This window comes from Diabrotica virgifera, chromosome 3 (genome assembly GCF_917563875.1).
Source record: "Diabrotica virgifera virgifera chromosome 3, PGI_DIABVI_V3a".
Taxonomy (NCBI): Eukaryota; Metazoa; Arthropoda; class Insecta; order Coleoptera; family Chrysomelidae; genus Diabrotica; species Diabrotica virgifera.
In genome coordinates, this window is record NC_065445.1 from 229,909,993 (window position 1) to 229,930,900 (window position 20,908).

The window sequence follows — 20,908 nt, forward strand, 5'->3', positions numbered from 1 at the left end:
TTATCTACTTTAATTTTATATGATGTAGAATTAAAAATTACATACAACCCTTAATTTTCACTTATTTATCACCAACCCCTATTTGTTAATAGCCATCTATATATTTACATCTATAAAATTCTCCTGTCACAGTGTTAGTTTCCATACTTCTCCGAAACCGCTTGACCGAATTTTATGAAATTATATATGTATATTAGGTAGGTCTTAGAATCGGTCGTTATCTATTTTTCATATCCCTGAGATATAAGGGGGGTTCCCCCTAATATTTTGTAATGTTAGGTGGGAATGTGTGTACATAATGTACTCTATAAGACTACTAGTACATACAAATTTTAAAAAATATGATCAAAATCTATCAACAAGCTCCGGCGATATTAATCGCAGCATATGTTTACAAAATCAGTTTTATTTTTTGAGTGCACGGATTTTATTCATTCTCCTTCACCGACCACGAATTAAGGTGATACAGTAGCGATCAACAGGTAGCGAAAATGCGTTCAAAGATTGCAGCTGTAATTTTGAATATTTTTCGAGATATTTGGCACACGTATTCGTAATATAATAAAGAATGGCGGTACAGAGCCCAATTTGAAAAATACATTAATATGTGGAAATTACTCTGTAATTAAATGCAATATTAAAAAAAGCCTGTACCGCCATTAAGAAGAACAAAAAAATACACTTTCTTCAAATAAAATTTTTTATCCGATGCCTAGATTTTGTGTCATTTTGGAACTACTAATGAAATAAAAAATTTTAGTAGTTCCAAAATGACACAAAATCTAGGCATCGGATAAAAAAGTTTATTTGAAGAAAGTGTATTTTTTTGTTCTTCTTAATGGCGGTACCGGCTCGTTTTTTTAATATTGTGTTTAATTACAGAGTAATTTCCACATATTAATATATTTTCAAATTGGGCTCTGTACCGCCATTCTTTATTATATTACGAAAACGTGTGCCAAATATCTCGAAAAAATATTCAAAATTACATCCGCAATCTTGGAATGCGTTTTTGCTACCTGTTGATCGCTACTGTATCACCTTAATTCCGTTCGGACGCCATTTTTGAAACTTTATTAACCACTCTGTTGAGGTTCAAAGTTTACTCAAACTTTTACACATAAACTATATATCTTCAACTTCAAAATAGCTCAAGTTAGGTTACTTAATTGTTATAAACAAAGTAGCCGTCAATTAAATAAAAAAGTAGCTAACTTTGACCGTAATTAACCTAGGCGAAAAGTTTTTCTTTGAAAATTCGTATAAAAATACCAGTTTTTCAAATCCCATTGTAGTTTTAGCCTACAGGCAATATTAAAAAAGTTATTCAAAGTCAAAAATGACTCTATTTTAGTAAAATATTTTTGTGATAAAAATGAGTTTTTAACGATTTTTTTAAATGCGTTGGAAACATGACTATTCTTCTTTCATGCTGTTTTCACCGAATTGATACGTCATTATTATTTTCTGAACAATAACATTGCGAACAAAAAGCTCTTTGCGATAAACAAATTAAATAAAATTTAAACTAATTGACGAATCGTCTTAATTTTTTTTGCATTGTGTGGACTATTTGACTCAACTTTTTATGCAATATAAAAGTCTTAAATTCATTTTCGCAAAAGGTATAGAAAATTTTTTATTTTTGAAATTTTAGTTTTGTTTTGCAATATCCGAAGCAACAAATGATCGTACCAAAATTCAAAAAGCGCTATTTTGAACCTTGGCACATCTACTAGAAGAAAAATATTATAAGTAAGATATTTAATTACCCTATTTTTACCTGTAGCGATTTAAACGAGAAAACTGCCATTTTTGACCCTTATTTGTTAATAACTAAATTTCTCGTCCAAACTGTGACGGGCATTTTTGTATTTATAATGTATTAGGTATATACTATCCAAAAAACCCATTTGCAACCTGCCTGCTCAAGTGTCCCGAACATAGTATATTTTTGCCTTATTTCCCTGGTGTAAATTGTTTTTTATTAATAGATACCAACAAAAATGGATAGCTCATTAGCCAGGCTGGCCTTTACCTTTCACTCTTCGCAAGCATAATCCATCAGAAATAAGGATTTTGTGTTAACAATTAAAATCCAATAAAAGCAAAAAATATTAAAGAATTTAAAACACCTGTAATTATATATTGCACATTCCTATTATCAAGTTGTGTCGAAATCTGTGTCTTCAAATATAAATGAATAAAGAAAGTGGCAATGACGGAGCCGGTATTTTCTCATTAAAAATTTATAAGAATTCGTATTGGAATAAACAAAACAAAATATTTACACAATTCTTTTTTATATTATTATTCTAGTTTAATCGATGTGTTTATTTTATTAGACCAATAGGATTTTAAAATGGCTGGAAATAAAACTAAAAAAAATATTTTAGTTACGAATAATTACAGTGAAACCTAGATAACTCGGATCAATCGCGACCGCGGCCGATCCGTGTTATCGAAAATCCGAGTTAGCCGGAGAGTATGGTAAAAATTAATAAAATACGGTATATTTACAGATAAACTCCGTTATAATTGAAATACCAAAAAATATACTTATATGCACACGTTAGCATTACGTAGACAAAAAACACGCAAACACTATATGAAGCACGATTACAGAACGGAAGAGAACAATACAAGACTGTACTATTACACACAATACAATCACAATCAGAACGATGTTATGATATTTAAGAACAGTGGAGACTAAAACCATTGTTTAATTTTTTTTAAATAGTCCTTTAGTCTTTTTTAAACAATGCTAAGATAGTTTGAAATAAATAAAGGAATACTACAGGTGCCTGTTGTTTCCGATAATCCGAATCAATGAACGTCGCTCTGCGGCCGTGTGCCATGAGTCATTTTCACTATCGTATAGTTCAAATTACACAAATACACATTATCTCTCAAATATTATATTACATATTATATTATCAAAACTTTCGTTGTAATTTATTGCTCACAATGTCATCACCATGAAAACGCGAAAGTTAAGGATATTTGAATAATATGAAAGTGTGTCAAAAAACAGTGCGAAAAAGTAAATCCCATTTAAAATACATTGTTACTTCACGCACACTTTAAATCCTTCACGCACTGCTATCTATAATGACAGTCTTCACAAACTAAAATCTTATACATAATATGAGATAGAGTAGATAAAAGTATTTTTTGTACTACATGCTTGCTTATGTGAACTTTTTCGCAAAAATGCGAAAAATAAATTTTGATGATGTTCTAAATTTACCCCGCTGTATCTTTGGTCGCTGTAAATATTTCCTCTTGAAAATTTTACAGTGTCATCTTTGAAGTATTAAGATAACAACGAGCTTTATACAAAATGTTTATACAAATAAAAAGAGGAGTTGTTAATTTTTAAACATGTTGTCGTCAGATTTTGTTAGTTTCATGTTTACTTAAAAAAGTTAAGTGAGAAACTTTTTAGCTTATAATTTTATCCAACACAACAATAGAACATAATAATTCACAAAAAAGTTTTCTGGAAAATTTTAAGTCAAAATACAGTCCGTCTAATTTACTTACCGTTGCACGTCATTATTTACGTTAGAGATCTAAGTTGACATTGTTGCCCAATTACAAAAAATTCTTGAATTCATTTTAAATCAAATACATCACACAATTTTTGCGGAAGTTGATTATACAGCAAAACAAATTAATATTCAATGTAAATAAATAAAAACTTTAGAAATAGAAAACAAGAATTAAGTTATAATCTTACGTTAAATTACATAATAAAAACAGTAAATAATGAAACAAATACTTATAGTAAAGAATATAAACAAATATGAAGTGTCATCACCGCAACTGTCAAATAAATGTTACCAATTTATGCCAAAATATCACCTTCGTTCGATTATAATTACAGTGTATACCGAACAAATGTGATTCATAAAAACGCTTTATAATCCATTTATACAAATTAAATGCAACATGTTATTGTGTATTTCTTTGAGTTAACATTAATAGAAATCTTTAAATATTATTTCTAGGCGTATATAATAAAATATGCCTAGTGGCTGTAACGCTAGTGTACTCGGCAAAGTGATTCTAAAAAAGAACACAACTACCGCCTAAATATTTCGTGTTGGTATCATGTGACGTCTCGGACTATGAAGCGGATGACGTGCAACGGTAGGTAAATTAGATGGAGTATACGTAACAGGAAAAAACTTATGTGAATCTATATACGAGCGGCACACCACAAAAAAGCTTATCACGCTTATTTCTCGAGATAATGTGTGGTGTGATGACCACGGCGTGGTGAATGGCTAATTTTGGTCCTACTTTATGTTTTTGATGGTTCTGAAAACGAAAATTAGGTTTATTTTGAATTTTACGTGGGATAACATTAGCACAATCGCAATTTTACCCTAAAAATAAAAGAAAATGAAATCACATATTTTGCGTTTAATAACTCTGTTTCATTTTAATATTTTTTTCTGAAATTTTTTATGTTATATAGGTATTTCTTACCGTTCTGAAGACAATGGTACTTGTTTAAATCTTTCTGTCTTATTTTAATAAAAGTTATCAATAGTTTAAAGTGAAAGGTGCAGATTCCTGAATTTCAAAGTTTAATCGCAAATGTTCAGTGACAAATTTTGAAATTTAGCCTTTTAATCAAGTTTATGTTAAAACATAGAGTACAAAGAATAAAATGTTTTATATAAAAAAAATAATGCAACTTTTAATTTTAAGAAAAAGGTGTTTTCATTTTATTTTTAGGGTAAAATTGCGATTTTGACAATGTTCCTCCATCTACAATTCAAAATAAACCTTATTTTCGTTTTTGGCATCATATAAATAATATCAAAATATAAAGTAAGATCAAAATTAGCCATTTTCCACAACATGGTCATTATCTCGAGAAATAATCGTTTTTGTGGAAAGTGCTACTCGTCTATAAAGTCACATAACTTTTTTGTTATTACATATTTTGACTTAAAATTTTTCAGAAAACTTCTTCATGAACTGTGTATATTTTATTGCTGTGTTGGTTGAAGTTATAAACTAAAAAGTTTGTCACTTAACTTTTTTAAGTAAAGATGAAACTAACGAAATCTGACTACAAAATGTCTAAAAATTAACATGTCTAAAAATTTTTGTTTATTTCAAAAATTTTCTGACGCCGTGGTAATTAATCGATTTTAATTTTGAAAATTGCATATAAAAGGTACAGTACACTTCTATAAGCAAAAAAAAATTAACTTGCTCTCTGCTTTATTTTCAGTCCTGTAACATTTTGAAAAAATTAATTTTTTTTGCGAAAGCTGCATTGCAAAATTTATTTTGCAAAATCTATTAAACCGATCTTAAAGAAATTTACAGTATTGTTTTACTGTATCATAAAGTTTTTCTGGGTGAAATATGAAGGTCCTAAATCTAGTATAAATGGTTGAAAAACGTAAAATGCGAATACTTTTGTATGGTTTTTTCGCAATTATTGCTATTTTGCAACTAGGGTGACTATTTTTGAAATTTTTAACTAATTTTATATTGTAGGAAATTTAAATACGCAACTTTTATGTCAGTACAACTTTTCTCATAAATGAATACTTTTAAAGTTATAATCAAAAAACGAAGAAAAAAATCGAATTTTTCCTTCAATTTTTGACATTTTGATTATTTAAACAATGTTCCGGACCTTTTTGAGAGGGAGGATAACTCAAATATTATTATTTGATTTATTTTCAAGCAATTTCTGCAAAAAAATTTGAGTCACCTCTCAACGTCCATCTCAAAACAGATCCGCCCTGGACTACAACGTTTTATACTGACGATAAAACTTTTCTAAAATGTCTAAGAAAAAAATTACTGAATGAACGGCAAGTGTTTTAACATATTAGTAAAAAAAGAATGTGTGTGTACTTTGTACGCACGTAAGAAGTTAAACTTCTATTATATGATTTCTTAAAAATAAATATACTTTAAACAGTTTCTTTTATTTTTTTTACACACCAAACTAATTTTGTGCTTACCGCTTTCAAAAAAATAAAAGAAAGTATAGGATTGCACTGGATTCGAACTCACGACCTCTCGATCTCTGGCCGAATTAGTCGAGGCATTGAAGCCCAAAAAAGGCCTTACTCTCGATTTTTGGCGCAGTAAGACGGATTTTAATGCAGTTTGGTGCGTTGGATTCGTGAGAATGTCAGGAAATTTTGTGAACTATTGTAATGAATAAGAAATCTGAAATTGCATTTGTGCATAAGAAAAATTCATTTCAAAAGTGCATTTTGAAATAGGCAATTATTATAAATTTGCAACCCGGTAAATAGTTGGGCAACATCCCGATTAATTATTTTAATTATTTTTTATTATTTTTAATCATTTATAAGTCTATATAATAATAGTCTAAGATGTCAATAACCATTAATAATAAACAAAAAAAATTTCCTTATGTGGGAATCGAACCAAGTACTAACAGGTCCGTAGCTAAATACACATACCGCTAATCTACGCAGACACTTGCTAGACAACGGCGATATTAGGTATAAACAAAACAAATTGGTAAGTAAAAATTGTAAACAAAATTACTACATACTTAAATGTATTATAAAATTAATATATTCCTAAATTTTAGAAGAAACATTCGTAAATAGGTATTATTAATATCTATTAATGTTACTAAATGAAATATAAATATTTTGATGTTTCACAATTTGACAATTCACTTTTAACTGCAGTGCCTTAAAATTTTTAAAGCACCGGTGCTTTAAACTAGCATTTTTAACGCTCCTATGGAGTGCTATACATTGCATTTTTAACACGTTTGTAGAAAAATATATTTAAAAACACTAATGTATCCTTTCAACACCTTTTCTGGACTGATAAATACATAAATTAAAACATTTAGTAACGAACTCCACACTGCCTGTGTGCGCAGATTACTAAAATTTCACCCTCAATGAAATCGCGCCTAAAGAAGTATAACTTCAAAAAGGCAGTATAACTATTAACTAACCTTTTTTGTTGTTTCTCTTCCCACAAATTTTAAAACGCAACAATCATACATAACCAAACCGTCAACCGTCCACACCACAGCTGTGCTACAGCTGCCATATTGGATAATTTTTGACATGTCATTTGAACATCCAATCAGAACAAAGTTATAATGCGCATGCGTCCGGATCGTACGTTTTAACATAAAAATTCAACCTCATATCGCGCGTAAAGAAGTATAACTTCAAAAACTTAAATGCACTGATAGAATTACATCAATTCATTGGAATTAATCAAATAAAAACATTAATGTACTTTTGTGCTTTATTGCCCTACGAATATTTACATAAATTAATTAAAAAACTCAAAACAACTGAAAAACATTGTCGAAAGTCAATAATTTCATTTTTCTATTAAATGACAATTTGTAAAATATATTATATTTTATACAATTTAGTATTTTTATTAAGAATAAGATACAATTTTATTTAAAAATAAGTTTTTGGGGTTCGGAAAAAAAACTTTAAAGTCCTCAAAACAACACTGAAATCCACTGAGAACGAGGAAGAAAGAAGATTTTGAGAACGATTTCCGAAGTGGACATCGAAACGTCAAATAAACTTTATTTTAAAGTAAAGTTTTGGCTTATTTCAAATAAAAATTAAGATGCCACACATGTATTTTGGAAATATTTTCAAAATCCAAAGTACATCAAAATGTGAAATAATAAAGTACTTAATATAAAACTTGTCGTTTGCTCCCAAACAACAAATAAATTTATTAAAACATTAAGTAAAAAAGGGAAAATCGAATAAAATTGTGCTAAAATGTAATCTTCAAGATACCAGAAACTATTGATAAAATAAAATAAAATTTCTGTAACAAGACAAATAAAAAAATGCTATTTTTATTATCACGAAACATTTGTAAATAAATTACTTCAAAAATCTCTTAAAGTCCTCAAAAATATCCAACACTTGTACAAAAAAAAACAACACTTAAAACCACTGAGACTGAGAGCACAAGTTCTTTATCGATAATCTAAATAACGTATCGCCAAATATTTATTAAGTACATCTTGTCATTAAGCCCATCCGTACATAATTCGCAAATATTTTACGGATATCCCTACTTTTTCTGTCTTTATACGGCAAATTACGTGTAGTAAAATTCTCACTGGTATGGATATGTAAACTTTACTTGACAATGTCATCATGGACTTTAAAGATGTCTTTTGAATGTTCTTGGATAACTGTTACTTGTATAATTAATTGCCTTAATTCAGTTAATTAATATGATATTTTTTTCACTATGTATTCAGTGATTGTGATAATTTATCTACTGTACAACAAAAACTAATAATCAATCGAGAAAAGGGGAAAAGTGATTTTTTAATAATATATTTTTACTATGAAACGCTTACAATTTTGAACATATTTAACAAAAAAATACTTCGATCACTGAATATATCGTGGTGTATTCTCTGCTTGAATCTTCCATAAATAATAAACAATAAATAACTTTTTATTAAGTTCACGTTTAAAATCAATTATTTATCAAATACACTATCAATATTATTTAATCAACACCTCAAAATATTCCCAATGCCATCTCAAATATTTAAAATTGTCACTGTCTGACTGACAATATGCTGACAATATTCTATTCGACTGAGTGCGTTGTATGACAAAGATAGATTTAGAAAATATTACCACCGACATTGTGTTAATTTTTTTCGAATCCTGAAAAAGCCAATAAATATTTCTGAAAAATTTAAACGCAGAATGAAAGACTAAATTATTACCGAGGGCCGAAAGTCCCTTAGAATAAATAAGAGGTTTATTTTAAATGAGATATTTGAAATTAAAAATCACACTAAATTTTCTCTTAGTTTTCACCCCTGTAACTTATTAAAATAAACATTATAGAAGTTCTCATATACTTTCGGCCCTCGCTAATAATGTAATCTTTCATTCTGCGTTTAAATTTTTCAAAAATACTTATTAGTTTTCTCGAAATTCGAAAAAATGGATCAAATTTTGAATAGCATTGGAGCAGAAACTACGTACCTATCCCCTTAGGTTAGGGGAACGTAGCAAAATGTAAAATTTTAACGCATGTCAAAATTTTCAAAGTGTTTTAAATTTATTCATTTTTTTTCGAATCCTGAGAAAACTAATAAGTATTTTGAAAAATTTAAACGCAGAATGAAATACTACTTTATTACCGGGAGCTGAAAGCCCCTTAGAATAAATAAAAAGTTTCTTTTGAATGAAATATTTGAAATTAAAAATAACACTAAATTTTCTCTTTAGGCCCTGATCGACAGGCGAGTAAAACCGCGGTTTTGTGGCTCTTCGGTAAAGCTCGCGAGTGCATCGCGCAATACGGCGGGGGCGGTTTTATTTACCGACAAGCCTGGCTCGCGGCTCGTCAGTTTGTTTTATTTTTTACTTGGCTCGTCGTTCAAAACTGCGCGTGTATCACGGCTGGCGAGCCAAGCCGGCAGTTTTCGGCGACCGTTAAAGTTGAAGTGAAAAGACCAGTTTTTAATCATGGATATGCGAACTCTCCGCCACGACTTTTTATTAGAATTTATATATTGCTTACCAGACTGTTCTTGCTTATGGAAAATGGAAATGTACATCGTCAGAGTACAAAAACAAAGCAATTCGACTTACTGCATATGTTAAACTCTTAAATATCGTAAAAAACATGAACCCAACTCAACTAGAGCCCGATGTGAAGAAAAAAATTCAATCATTGCGAGCTTTCTACAGTAACAAAGTTACGACATGTTGGCTGTGGACGGTTGACATGACTGTTTTGCTCGCTAGTCGATCAGCACCAACGAGCCGCGAGTAAAACCACGGTATTATGGCTCGCACGTCGATCGCCCACTTTGATTTTCACCCCTGTGACTTATTAAAAAAACATTATAGAACTTTTCAGGGATTTTCTTCCCTCGATAATGATGTAATTTTTTATTCTCTTCTTCTTCTTCTTCTTCTTCTTCTTTTTCTTCTTCTTCTTCTTCTTCTTCTTCTTCTTCTTCTTCTTCTTCTTCTTCTTCTTCTTCTTCTTCTTCTTCTTCTTATATTAGGCCTCTTGGCCTGTTCTTAACCGATTTTGAGCTTGTATTCGTAGCTGTGATGTTGACTGCCAGCAACTGACCATTGAACAATCTTTCATTCTGCGTTTAAATTTTTCAAAAATATTTATTAATTTTCTCAGGATTCGAAAAAAATGATACATTTAAAACACATTGAAAATTTTGACATGCGTCAAAATTTTGCATTTTGCTCCGTTCCCCTTAACAACAAAAGTAATTGTATAATCAAATAAATATGTAGCTTACGTAAAATATGTACACTTACTAACAATGTCTCAAAAAAATCATCAAAAGGGTAAAAATCACTTACCTCCTTTAGCCCCTTATCACCTCCGAGCTTTTTGCACCCAATTAGTCCTTATTGTAAATTAATAAATTTAATTTTTCTTATTGTGAAGTGAAGGTAAAAGTCAGTGTGAATATTCTTGCAGTTAATCGAGAAAAACGGATTTAATAATTATTTTAAGCTGCAATAAGAATAAACCACAATTTTATTTAAAATAAGTTTATTTTAATTATTCAATCTCCACTTCGGATATCTGTCTCAAAATATAAAACAATAATAAATGAAACAAATTTTTTAGGAGAATTTTTCTGACAGGTATTGGAGGCGCTCAGAGCAACAGTGGCCTAACCCACAACCCACCATTTTACCAAAACGCTTTTATTACATTAAAATCATCACATATTTAATTATTTTCAGAAGCAGAGTGGCTAAATCAATCATTGTTTGAACCCCTCTCCATCTGAAAATACATAAATAAGGGATAAATTTAATGCAATGTAAGCGTTTTCATAAAATTGTGGGTTGTGGGTTAGGCCCAGTGATGAGGGAGAGGCTCCCACATCACTGGTTAGGCCACTGTTACTCTGAGCGCTTCATTTATAAATTAAAGTTGAGTTCATGTAATCGGATGAACCCAATGAGCAACTCATTGCAAATTATTGACAATATCGTTTTAAAGGTATCTACTTTAAAATGGATAATATTTATATTTCTGAATTTTTAATATGAATAAGTCATATAAAATTAAATTATTAGAAGAATTTTTTACCAAGTAAATATCAAAATTTGTTTGAGTAATTAATGTTTTGTGTTTTGTGAACAACTTATTCCCAATAAAAATATTAAATGCCATTCAGATGCAACAAGAAAATAACTTCAGAATAATATTAAAGATATAAGTAGGAAAAAAACGGAAGCGTATCAACAGATAATAAAATTGTTGAAAGACCAAAATAACTGTTAGTGGTATAAAAAATAATTTAAAAAAAAATCTTCATCTTGTATATCTTTGAAAGGGTCAAGAAATTTGAGGGAAAAAGAAGAATTTTTTACGTACCGTAAAAAATTTGCACAAGCTGGTAGGCCAATCGTAAAAAAATAAACCAAAATATACATGTTTAAAGCTTCGTAAATTAACGAAAACATAATTTCTGTAACAAAAAAAAAACCGTTTCAGTTTTTATGTCTTAAGATCAAAACGTAACACAGAATTTCGGAGAAATTTTCAAAAAAAATCTGAAAAATTTATTATTCTAAAACTTATAATGTAATGTAAAATACGAATAATTCACTTGTGCTTCACTTATACTTATAAATAGATATGAACATTTTATCACAAACGATAAAAATTTTCTCAAATGTCTGAGAAAAAATATACTGAATATTCGGCTAATATCATACATAAACTATTATTTAAAAAATTAAAAATTTGGCAAATATCCTAAATCAGAATGTACAGACAGAATTATAGTAAATAACTGTCTTGTATCAGATAGAAAAGGGGAATTTTTCTTTTATCCCACAAAAATATATACATAAAATAATTACAAACTAATTAAAAATTAACTAATTAGAAATAATTAAAAGTAAAATTTTTGCTTATCCAATAAAAATAATAAATTGCATTAAGATGCCACGAAAATAGCTTCAGACAATACCAATTATTTATTTGATTTTTCTACTTCTATATCAGAAACTGTTTTAAAATACTTTTGCAGTTACGTTATAGAGTGTGTCCACGGATGGGGTTCCCAAGAGGGAAAACTTTTTTATTTTCAATTTTTTCGAAAAATCTTATTTTTGATAAAAAGTTTTGCTGGTTCTAAAACCCCATAAAACAAAATAAAATATAAGTTTTTCAAAGCCTGCTTAATTTTGTGTCCAATTTTATGTAAATTCCTATAAATTTTTGTACTAAGTTCGAAATCGTTACAATAATCTAGTATTGCTATTTACTGTTAGGTTTCCTATTACTCTTTAATATTGTTTTGTTATTGATATTAAAATATACTGTTTTCTTTTTATGGGGTTTTAGAACACGCAAAATATTATCAAGAATGACAGTTCACAAGATAAATTCTTTGTTGAACGTTTAACATTGCCGAAAAAAAAAGATGACAATTCGCAAATTATTTATCGGAGTTGACAGTTACTAAGCTACATTGTTGCTTATCAACACTAGATTATTGTTAAGATTTCGAATTTGGTGCAAACATTTATGGGGATTTGCATAAAATTGGCTACAAAATTAAGCAGGCTTTGAAAAACTTGAAGTTTATTTCGTTTTATGGGGTTTTAGAACAAGCAAAACTTTTTATCAAGAATTAGATTTATCGCTAAAATTGAAAATAAAAAAAAAATTGTCTCTTGGGCACCCCATTCGTGGACACACTGTATTATCATGTTTAAGACAAAATAAGCCTATTTTGTTTCTAGAGCGTTTGAATTCAAAAAAAATTGTATTTTGAAAATATTTTCAAATTGGTATGTCAAGATGTGAAATTATAAAGTGCTTGATATGAAATTTGTCGTTTGTTCTCAAACAACAAATTTTGCTAAAACATTTAGAAAGAAAGGAAAAAAGTAATAAAATTGTGCTAAAATATAATCTCCAAGATACCCGAAGATATTGATAAAATAAAACTAAATTTCTATAATAAGACAAATAAAAAATATTATTGCTTTATTATATTAAAAAAGTGTAAATAAATTACTTTAAAAAACTCTAAAATTCCTCAACAATGTCCAAATATCGTTCAGAAAAACAACACTGAAATCCACTGAGAGCACAAGTCCTTCATTGATAATCTAAAGCTAAAGAACGCAAGTATCGCCAAATATTTTTATTACGTACATCTTCTCATTAACGACAAAGGTAATTGTATAATCAAATAAATGGACGATTACTCTGAAGTGTAAACTCACGACCTTATGTAAAATATGTACACTTACTAACAATGTCCCAAAAAAATCATCAAAAGGGTAAAAATCACTTACCTCCTTTAGCCCCTCATCACCGAAGGGCGTTTTGCACCAAATTAGTCCTTAATGTAAATTAGTAAAAGTAATTTTTCTTATTGTGAAGTGAAGGTAAAAGCCAGTGTGAATATTCTTGCAGTTAGTAAAACAAAAACTTGTTTATTATTTTATAAGCCACAATACGAATAAACCACAATTATGCTTTAACAGATCTATATTGCGCAAGATAGATCTGAATGGAAGTTTTTCAAGGAGACCCATGTTCAGCAGTGGACGACTAGGGCTAATGATGATGCTTTAACATAAGATTAGTTTCACGTTTTTATTTCCACTTTGGAAATCATTCTCAAAATTCAAAACATTAAAAAATTAAACTAATTTTGTTTTGTTATTTGGTACAAAATGTCTTCTATTAATTTAATTTTATTTGACTCATTTGTATTGATAATTCAAAAATATGAATAATTCAACAATAATTATAGACCAACACCAAATGTATTCGTCATAATGTTGTGATTGATATATAAATCAGAGTTTGGTGATTAGAGAAGGCGAAAACGGCGGATTCGTTGGAAAAGATACTCCCATGAGATTTTTTTTGCATATTCACATTCGTGAGACACCCCAGATTAAGGTTCAAGAAGTGGCTCACGCAAAAAGTGGTCCAATTTTTTTTTTTTAATTTTTTTTTATCAAATTGCAAAAATTAATATTTTCGGCCCGGAGAAATTTTTTTTTAGATTTTTCGGACCATTCCGGACAGAAAAGGTGTCATATAATTTTTCTCTAAAGTTGATCGTGTTCAAGTTATAAGCAATTTAAAATTTGAAAAACGTGAAAATGGCCATTTTTAAGGATTAATAACAGCAATTAAAAATAACAGCTTAGTAATCAAATAATGACAAAAATTTCTTCGGGATCTTGTAAGGGGAGCTTTGAACTTTGATTTACTTACTTTCTGACTTTCATAGTAACAACTTTTAGCCGAGTTATTAAGCCTTGAAAATCGCCATTTTTCGTTTTTTTAAATATTAAAATGCTTTTACCTCGAAAACGAATAACTTTAGAGAAAAATTATAAGAGACCTTTTTTATCCAGAACGGTCCGTAAAACCTAAAAAAAATTTCCCGGCGAAATATATTGATTTTTGCAATTTGATTAAAAAAAATTGTTAAAGAAAATTTGGACCACTTTTCGCGTGGGCGACTTCCGCAATCTTATTCTGGAATGTCTCACGAATGTGATTATGCGAAAAAATCTCATGGGAATATTTTCTCCAAAGAACCCGCCGTTTTCGCCTTGTCTAGATAATATTGAGCGTAAACTAAATATAAGTCCAAATACTTGCCATGTCCGGATAGTATCATAAGGTTTTTTCCTGGTTTTTTCCTCATGATTTACAAGTAGTCTTGAGTTAAAGTTAAGTTCATGAAATCGAATGAACTATCCTCCAACTCTCATGTAAGCAACTCAAAAACATTAACAATATAATTTTAAAGGTATATACTTTAAAATGGATAATACATGTTTGAATAATTGTCAGTATGAATAAATCAGATAAACTTAAATTATTAGAAGAACTTTTTTTACCAAGTAAAAAACAAAATTTGTTTAATTTAATAATGTTTTGTATTTTGAGAACGATTTCATAAGTGAAAATAGAAACCTGAAAATAAACTTATTAATTTTAAAGTAAAACTGTAAAAGACTTCCCAATGAAGTAAATTGCATTTATATGTAACACGGATAATAAAATGGCAAAAAGGCCAAAAGAACTCAAAATGATAGATAGAAAATAATTCTAAGAATAACTGTGCACTTTGGATATCTTCGAAAGGCTCTAGAGGTTTGTAGGAAGAGGAAAATTTTTTGCACGGGGAGTAAAAAACTCCGTTTTTTTCACTAAATGGATTTGTAACATAAGTTTTTATTTAATTTTTCGATTTTAACATCAGAAACTGATTTAAAATCATTTATAAATTAAACTATTTACCTTGTAATTATTATTACGTTGAAGACAGAGCAAGCTTATTGTGTTCCTACAATCCACAAATTGTGGTTTGAAAACGTTTTTAAGATCTAGAGTACCTCAAAATATGAAATAAAGTAATAAATATAAAAATTTGTTGCTTCTCCTTAGACAAAAAATATATTTGCTAAACCATTAAAAAAAGAAAAAATGGAATAAAATTATGCTAAACTATAATCTTCAAGATACTAGAAAATATTGATAAAACAAAACCCAATTTGTTACAATAAGACAAAAAACATTATTTTATTTTATTTAATTTATTATAACGACACATTCGTAAATAATTGACAAAAAACTCTAAAAGTCCCAAAAAAAAAATTGTTTAAAAACTCCAACTATCGTACGAAAAAACAGCACTGAAATCCACTGAGAGCACAAGTTCTTCATCGATGATCTAAAGAACGCCAAATATTTTTTATTAAGTACATTTTCTCATTAACGACAAAAGTAATTGTATAATCAAATAAATGGACGATTACTCTGAAGTGTAAACTCACGACCTTACGTAAAATATGTACACTTACTAACAATGTCCCAAAAAATCATCAAAAGGGTAAAAATCAATTACCTCCTTTAGCCCCTCATCACCGAAGAGCGTTTTGTACTAAATTAGTCCTTATTGTAAATTAGTAAAAGTAATTTTTCTTATTGTGAAGTGAAGGTAAAAGCCAGTGTGAATATTCTTGCAGTTAGTAAAAGAAAAACGTATTTATTATTTTCTAAGCCACAATACGAATAAACCACAATTATGCTTTAACAGATCTATCTTGCTCAAAATAGATTTGAATAGAAGTTTTTCGAGAAGGCCCATGTTCAGCAGTGGACGACTAGGGCTGGATGACGCTTTAACATAAGATTAGTTTCACGTTTTAATTTCCACTTAGGAAATCATTCTCAAAATACAAAACATTAAAAAATAAACTAATTTTGTAGTAAAGAAAAGAGAGACGTTCTCACAAACAATTTATTTTACAACTGACGACCGGTTCCGCTGTCTACACTTTGCACAGCATCTTCAGGTCCCGGTTAAAGTAAAATTAAATGTTTCCGGTATAAGGGAAGAATAGAGTAGTATTCAAAATCATACTTTTTCTCTGCACTTTGCTAAAGGGATGGTTGGTAGAGGGATAGATTTGAATGTAATATATTATCAAAACAATGGCAGGATCTTGAGGGGATTAGTAAGAAAACACGACATTAAACCGAGAAACGACAAATTGTTAGTTATATATAAAGTAATGTTATTTTTATTTAATTTTGTAGATTTTATTTATATAGGATTATTAAATGTTGTTCAGGATGTTCAAGAACTTATAGATGTAAAATTGGGTGTGCAATTTTTAGACAAGATTAGTCGGATATGCAATAGTTGTGATCTGATTGTGAAAATTTGTTTGATTTGTTTGAAAAATTGAAATTGAAAAATTGAACAATAGTAATTTGCTAAAAATTTTTTATATTAAAAGTGTCAATCAATAAAACCATTAATAACTAATTCAGAATTAAACTCAAGTGTATAGGTAATGCAGTAGGTGATATTAAATGTATTGTAATATAAAGTTATAATTGTCTGTAGAGCAATGAAACTTTATGAAATATAACTAAAAAGTTGAAAAAGCAATATATGAAAAAACAATAAATGAAAAAATCTTTCATTTAGGTTAATATTTGTTGAATTTAATAAATAGTTGAGTAGGTTAAAATTAATTTAAAATTTTTTTGAAAACATTATCTGGTTAAGTTGAATTAAATGGTTTCTTTGTAATGATAAAACAATTTTTGTTTTAAAGTCGATAAATAACACATAACAGATTCTAGAACAAACACAAAGGAGATGGACAAAACAGGAGTTTGGAAATGTTTTATGAGGAAAGCCATCTGAGCACACTACATCTTATTTCTTTTCGATTTTAAGAATAGGAAAAATTCCTGTCAATAACCTTTTTTTAAGAAGGCTAGACCCATTCATTATTTAAACTTATTTTGTTTTGTTACTTGGTACAAAATTTCTCCTAATAATTTAATTTTATTTGACTCATTCATATTGATAATTCAAGAATATGAATAATTCAACAATAATTATAGAACAACACCAAATGTATTCGCCATAATGGTGTGATTGATATATAAATCAGAGTTTGGTGATTAGATAAGGCGAAAACGGCGGGCTCGTTGGAAAAAATACTCCCATGAGATTTTTTGCAGATTCACATTCGTGAGATACCCCAGATTAAGGTTCAAGAAGTCCCCCACGCGAAAAGTGGTCCAATTTTTTTAACAATTTTTTTTATCAAATTGCAAAAATTAATATTTTCGGCCCAGAGAAATTTTTTTTAGATTTCTCGGACCATTCCGGACAGAAAAGGTGTTTTATAATTTTTCTCTAAAGTTGATCGTGTTCAAGTTATAAGCAATTTAAAATTTGTAAAACGTGAAAATGGCCATTAAGACTTAATAACTCGGTTAAAAATGATTATTATGAAAGTCAGAAAGTGACTAAATCAAATTTAAAGCCCTCCCTTCATGATCCTGAAGAAATTTGTGCCATTAATTTATTACTAAGCTGTTATTTTTATATATGAATAATGAGTGGTAAGATCGTATTGACGTGGCTGTAAATTTGAGTGCGAGTGAGATGCGCCATTGGACTGCCTGAATAGCATCTCTTTCGCACTCATCATGGACGGCCGCCTAATACGTGTATGGCTTCATTATTTTTACTTATAAATAACAGCTTAGTAATCAAATAATGAAAAAATTTCTTCAGGATCTTGTAGGGGGGGCTCTAAACTTTGATTTACTTACTTTCTGACTTTCATAGTAATAACTTTTAACCGAGTTATTAAGCCTTGAAAATCGCCATTTTTCGTTTTTTTTTTATTTTAAAATGCTTTTACCTCAGAACCGAATAACTCTAGAGAAAAATTATAAGAGACCTTTTTTATCCAGAATGGTCCATAAAACCTAAAAAAAAATTTCCGGTCAAATATATTCATTTTTGCAATTTGATTAAAATAAATTTTTAAAGAAAATTTGGACCACTTTTCGCGTGGGCGACTTCCGGAATCTTATTCTGGAATGTCTCACGAATGTGATTATGCAAAAAAATCTCATGGGAATATTTTCTCCAAAGAACCCGCCGTTTTCGCCTTGTGTACATAATATTGAGCGTAAACTAAATGTAAGAAATAGCTATTTGTATAACAAGGGAGGAAAGTGCTACTTTTCCTCCCGAGAATGAAGTTTACTGCCCGACGCATAGCGGAGGGCAGTAATCATTCAAGGGAGGAAAAGGCACTTTACTCCCATGTTATACATATGGTTTTTCCACCTTCCTCAAATTAATAACTAGTCATTTTTCATTTTTACTTAATTTATTTATGTAACTAACCAACAAAATTTATTAAAACTAAAACTAACAAGTAGGTACAATATACCTGTCAGCTGTCAAATATAAGTCAAATTATTAATGTAAACATTGTTAAATCAAAATAACAATTTACTGTTTTTTACCATTTTGCAAAATACTGGGTGTTTTAAAAATAAACGTTAAAATGTATAGATACTTACGTAATAGAAAATAGATATTGTACAGGGCGTCAATAAGTTATATTTCATGAATGACGCCACTTTTACTTTTCCTCCCTAGGGAGGAAAAATATTTTCCTCCCTAGGGAGGAAAAGTACAACTTTGCTCCCTACAATCAGGTCCTGAAAAGTATACTTTCGGTAGAGGTAGGTGGAAAAAATACTTGCCATGTCCGGATAGTATCATAAGGTTTATTCCTGGTTTTTTCCTCATGATTTACAAGTATTCTTAAGTTAAAGTTAAGTTCATGTAATCTAATGAACTATCCTCCAATGCGTCGTCCCATGTAAGCAACTCAAAAACATTAACAATATAGTTTTAAAGGTATATACTTTAAAATGGATAATACATGTTTGAATAATTATCAGTATGAATAAATCAGATAAAATTAAATTATTAGAACTTTTTTTTACCAAGTAAAAAACAAAATTTGTTTAATTTAATAATGTTTTGTATTTTGAGAAAGATTTCATAAGTGAAAATAGAAACCTGAAAATAAACTTATTAATTTTAAAGTAAAACTATAAAAAACTTCCCAATGAAGTAAATTGCATTTAGATGTAACAAGAAAATAATAATAATATTAAAGATATGTGAAGAAAAAAAAACGAAAACGTATCAACGGATAATAAAATGGTAAAAAGGCCAAAAGAACTCAAAATGATAGATAGAAAATAATTCTAAGAATCACTGTGCATTTTGGATATCTTCGAAAGGCTCTAGAAGTTTGTAGAAAGAGGAAAATTTTTTTACGGGTAGTAAAAAACTCCGTTTTTTTCACTAAATGGATTTGTAACAAAGTTTTTATTTGATTTTTCGATTTTAATATCAGAATCTGATTTAAAATAATTTATAAATTAAACTATTTACCTTATAATTATTATTGTTCTGAAGCTATTTCCTTGTGGCATTTTTATAATCAACTATTCTCAATGAGAAGTAAGCCACAATTTTACCAAAAACATGATTTTATTAACGTTTCGACGCCCAAGTCGGGATCGTTGTCAAAATACAAAATAATACTAAATTATACAAAAATGTTGCTTAGTAAAAATTCTTCTAATAATTTATTTATTCTGACTCATTTATATCGGCACTTCAGACATGTATTATACATTTTAAAGTATGTAGAAAACTTTAAAATGATATTGCCAATATTGATGAGTTGCGTTCCTGGAACGACTTTACTAAAAATAGTTCATTTGATTACATGAAATCAACCCAACTCAAGAATATTCGCCACAAAAATTATAGTATGTGATCTGTCTTTAAAAAGACAACCAAATGCAACGGTGGCAGTAAAATTCTCGAGCTAGAGACTCCATATTAAATAAAATAAAATAAAATAAAATAAAATAAAATAAAATAAAATAAAATAAAATAAAATAAAATAAAATAAAATAAAATAAAATAAAATAAAATAAAATAAAATAAAATAAAATAAAATAAAATAAAATAAAATAAAATAAAATAAAATAAAATAAAATAAAATAAAATAAAATAAAATAAAATAAAATAAAATAAAATAAAATAAAATAAAATAAAATAAAATAAAATAAAATAAAATAAAATAAAATAAAATAAAATAAAATAAAATAAAATAAAATAAAATAAAATAAAATAAAATAAAATAAAATAAAATAAAATAAAATAAAATAAAATAAAATAAAATAAAATAAAATAAAATAAAATAAAATAAAATAAAATAAAATAAAATAAAATAAAATAAAATAAAATAAAATAAAATAAAATAAAATAAAATAAAATAAAATAAAACAAAATAAAATAAAATAAAATAAATATAATAAAATCATTTTTTGGTGAAATTGTGGCTTATTTCCCATTAAAAATTGTTCATTACTTGTAATTAATATTACGTTGAAGACAGAGTAAGCTTATTGTGTTCCTACAATCCACAAATTTTGTTTTGAAAACGTTTTT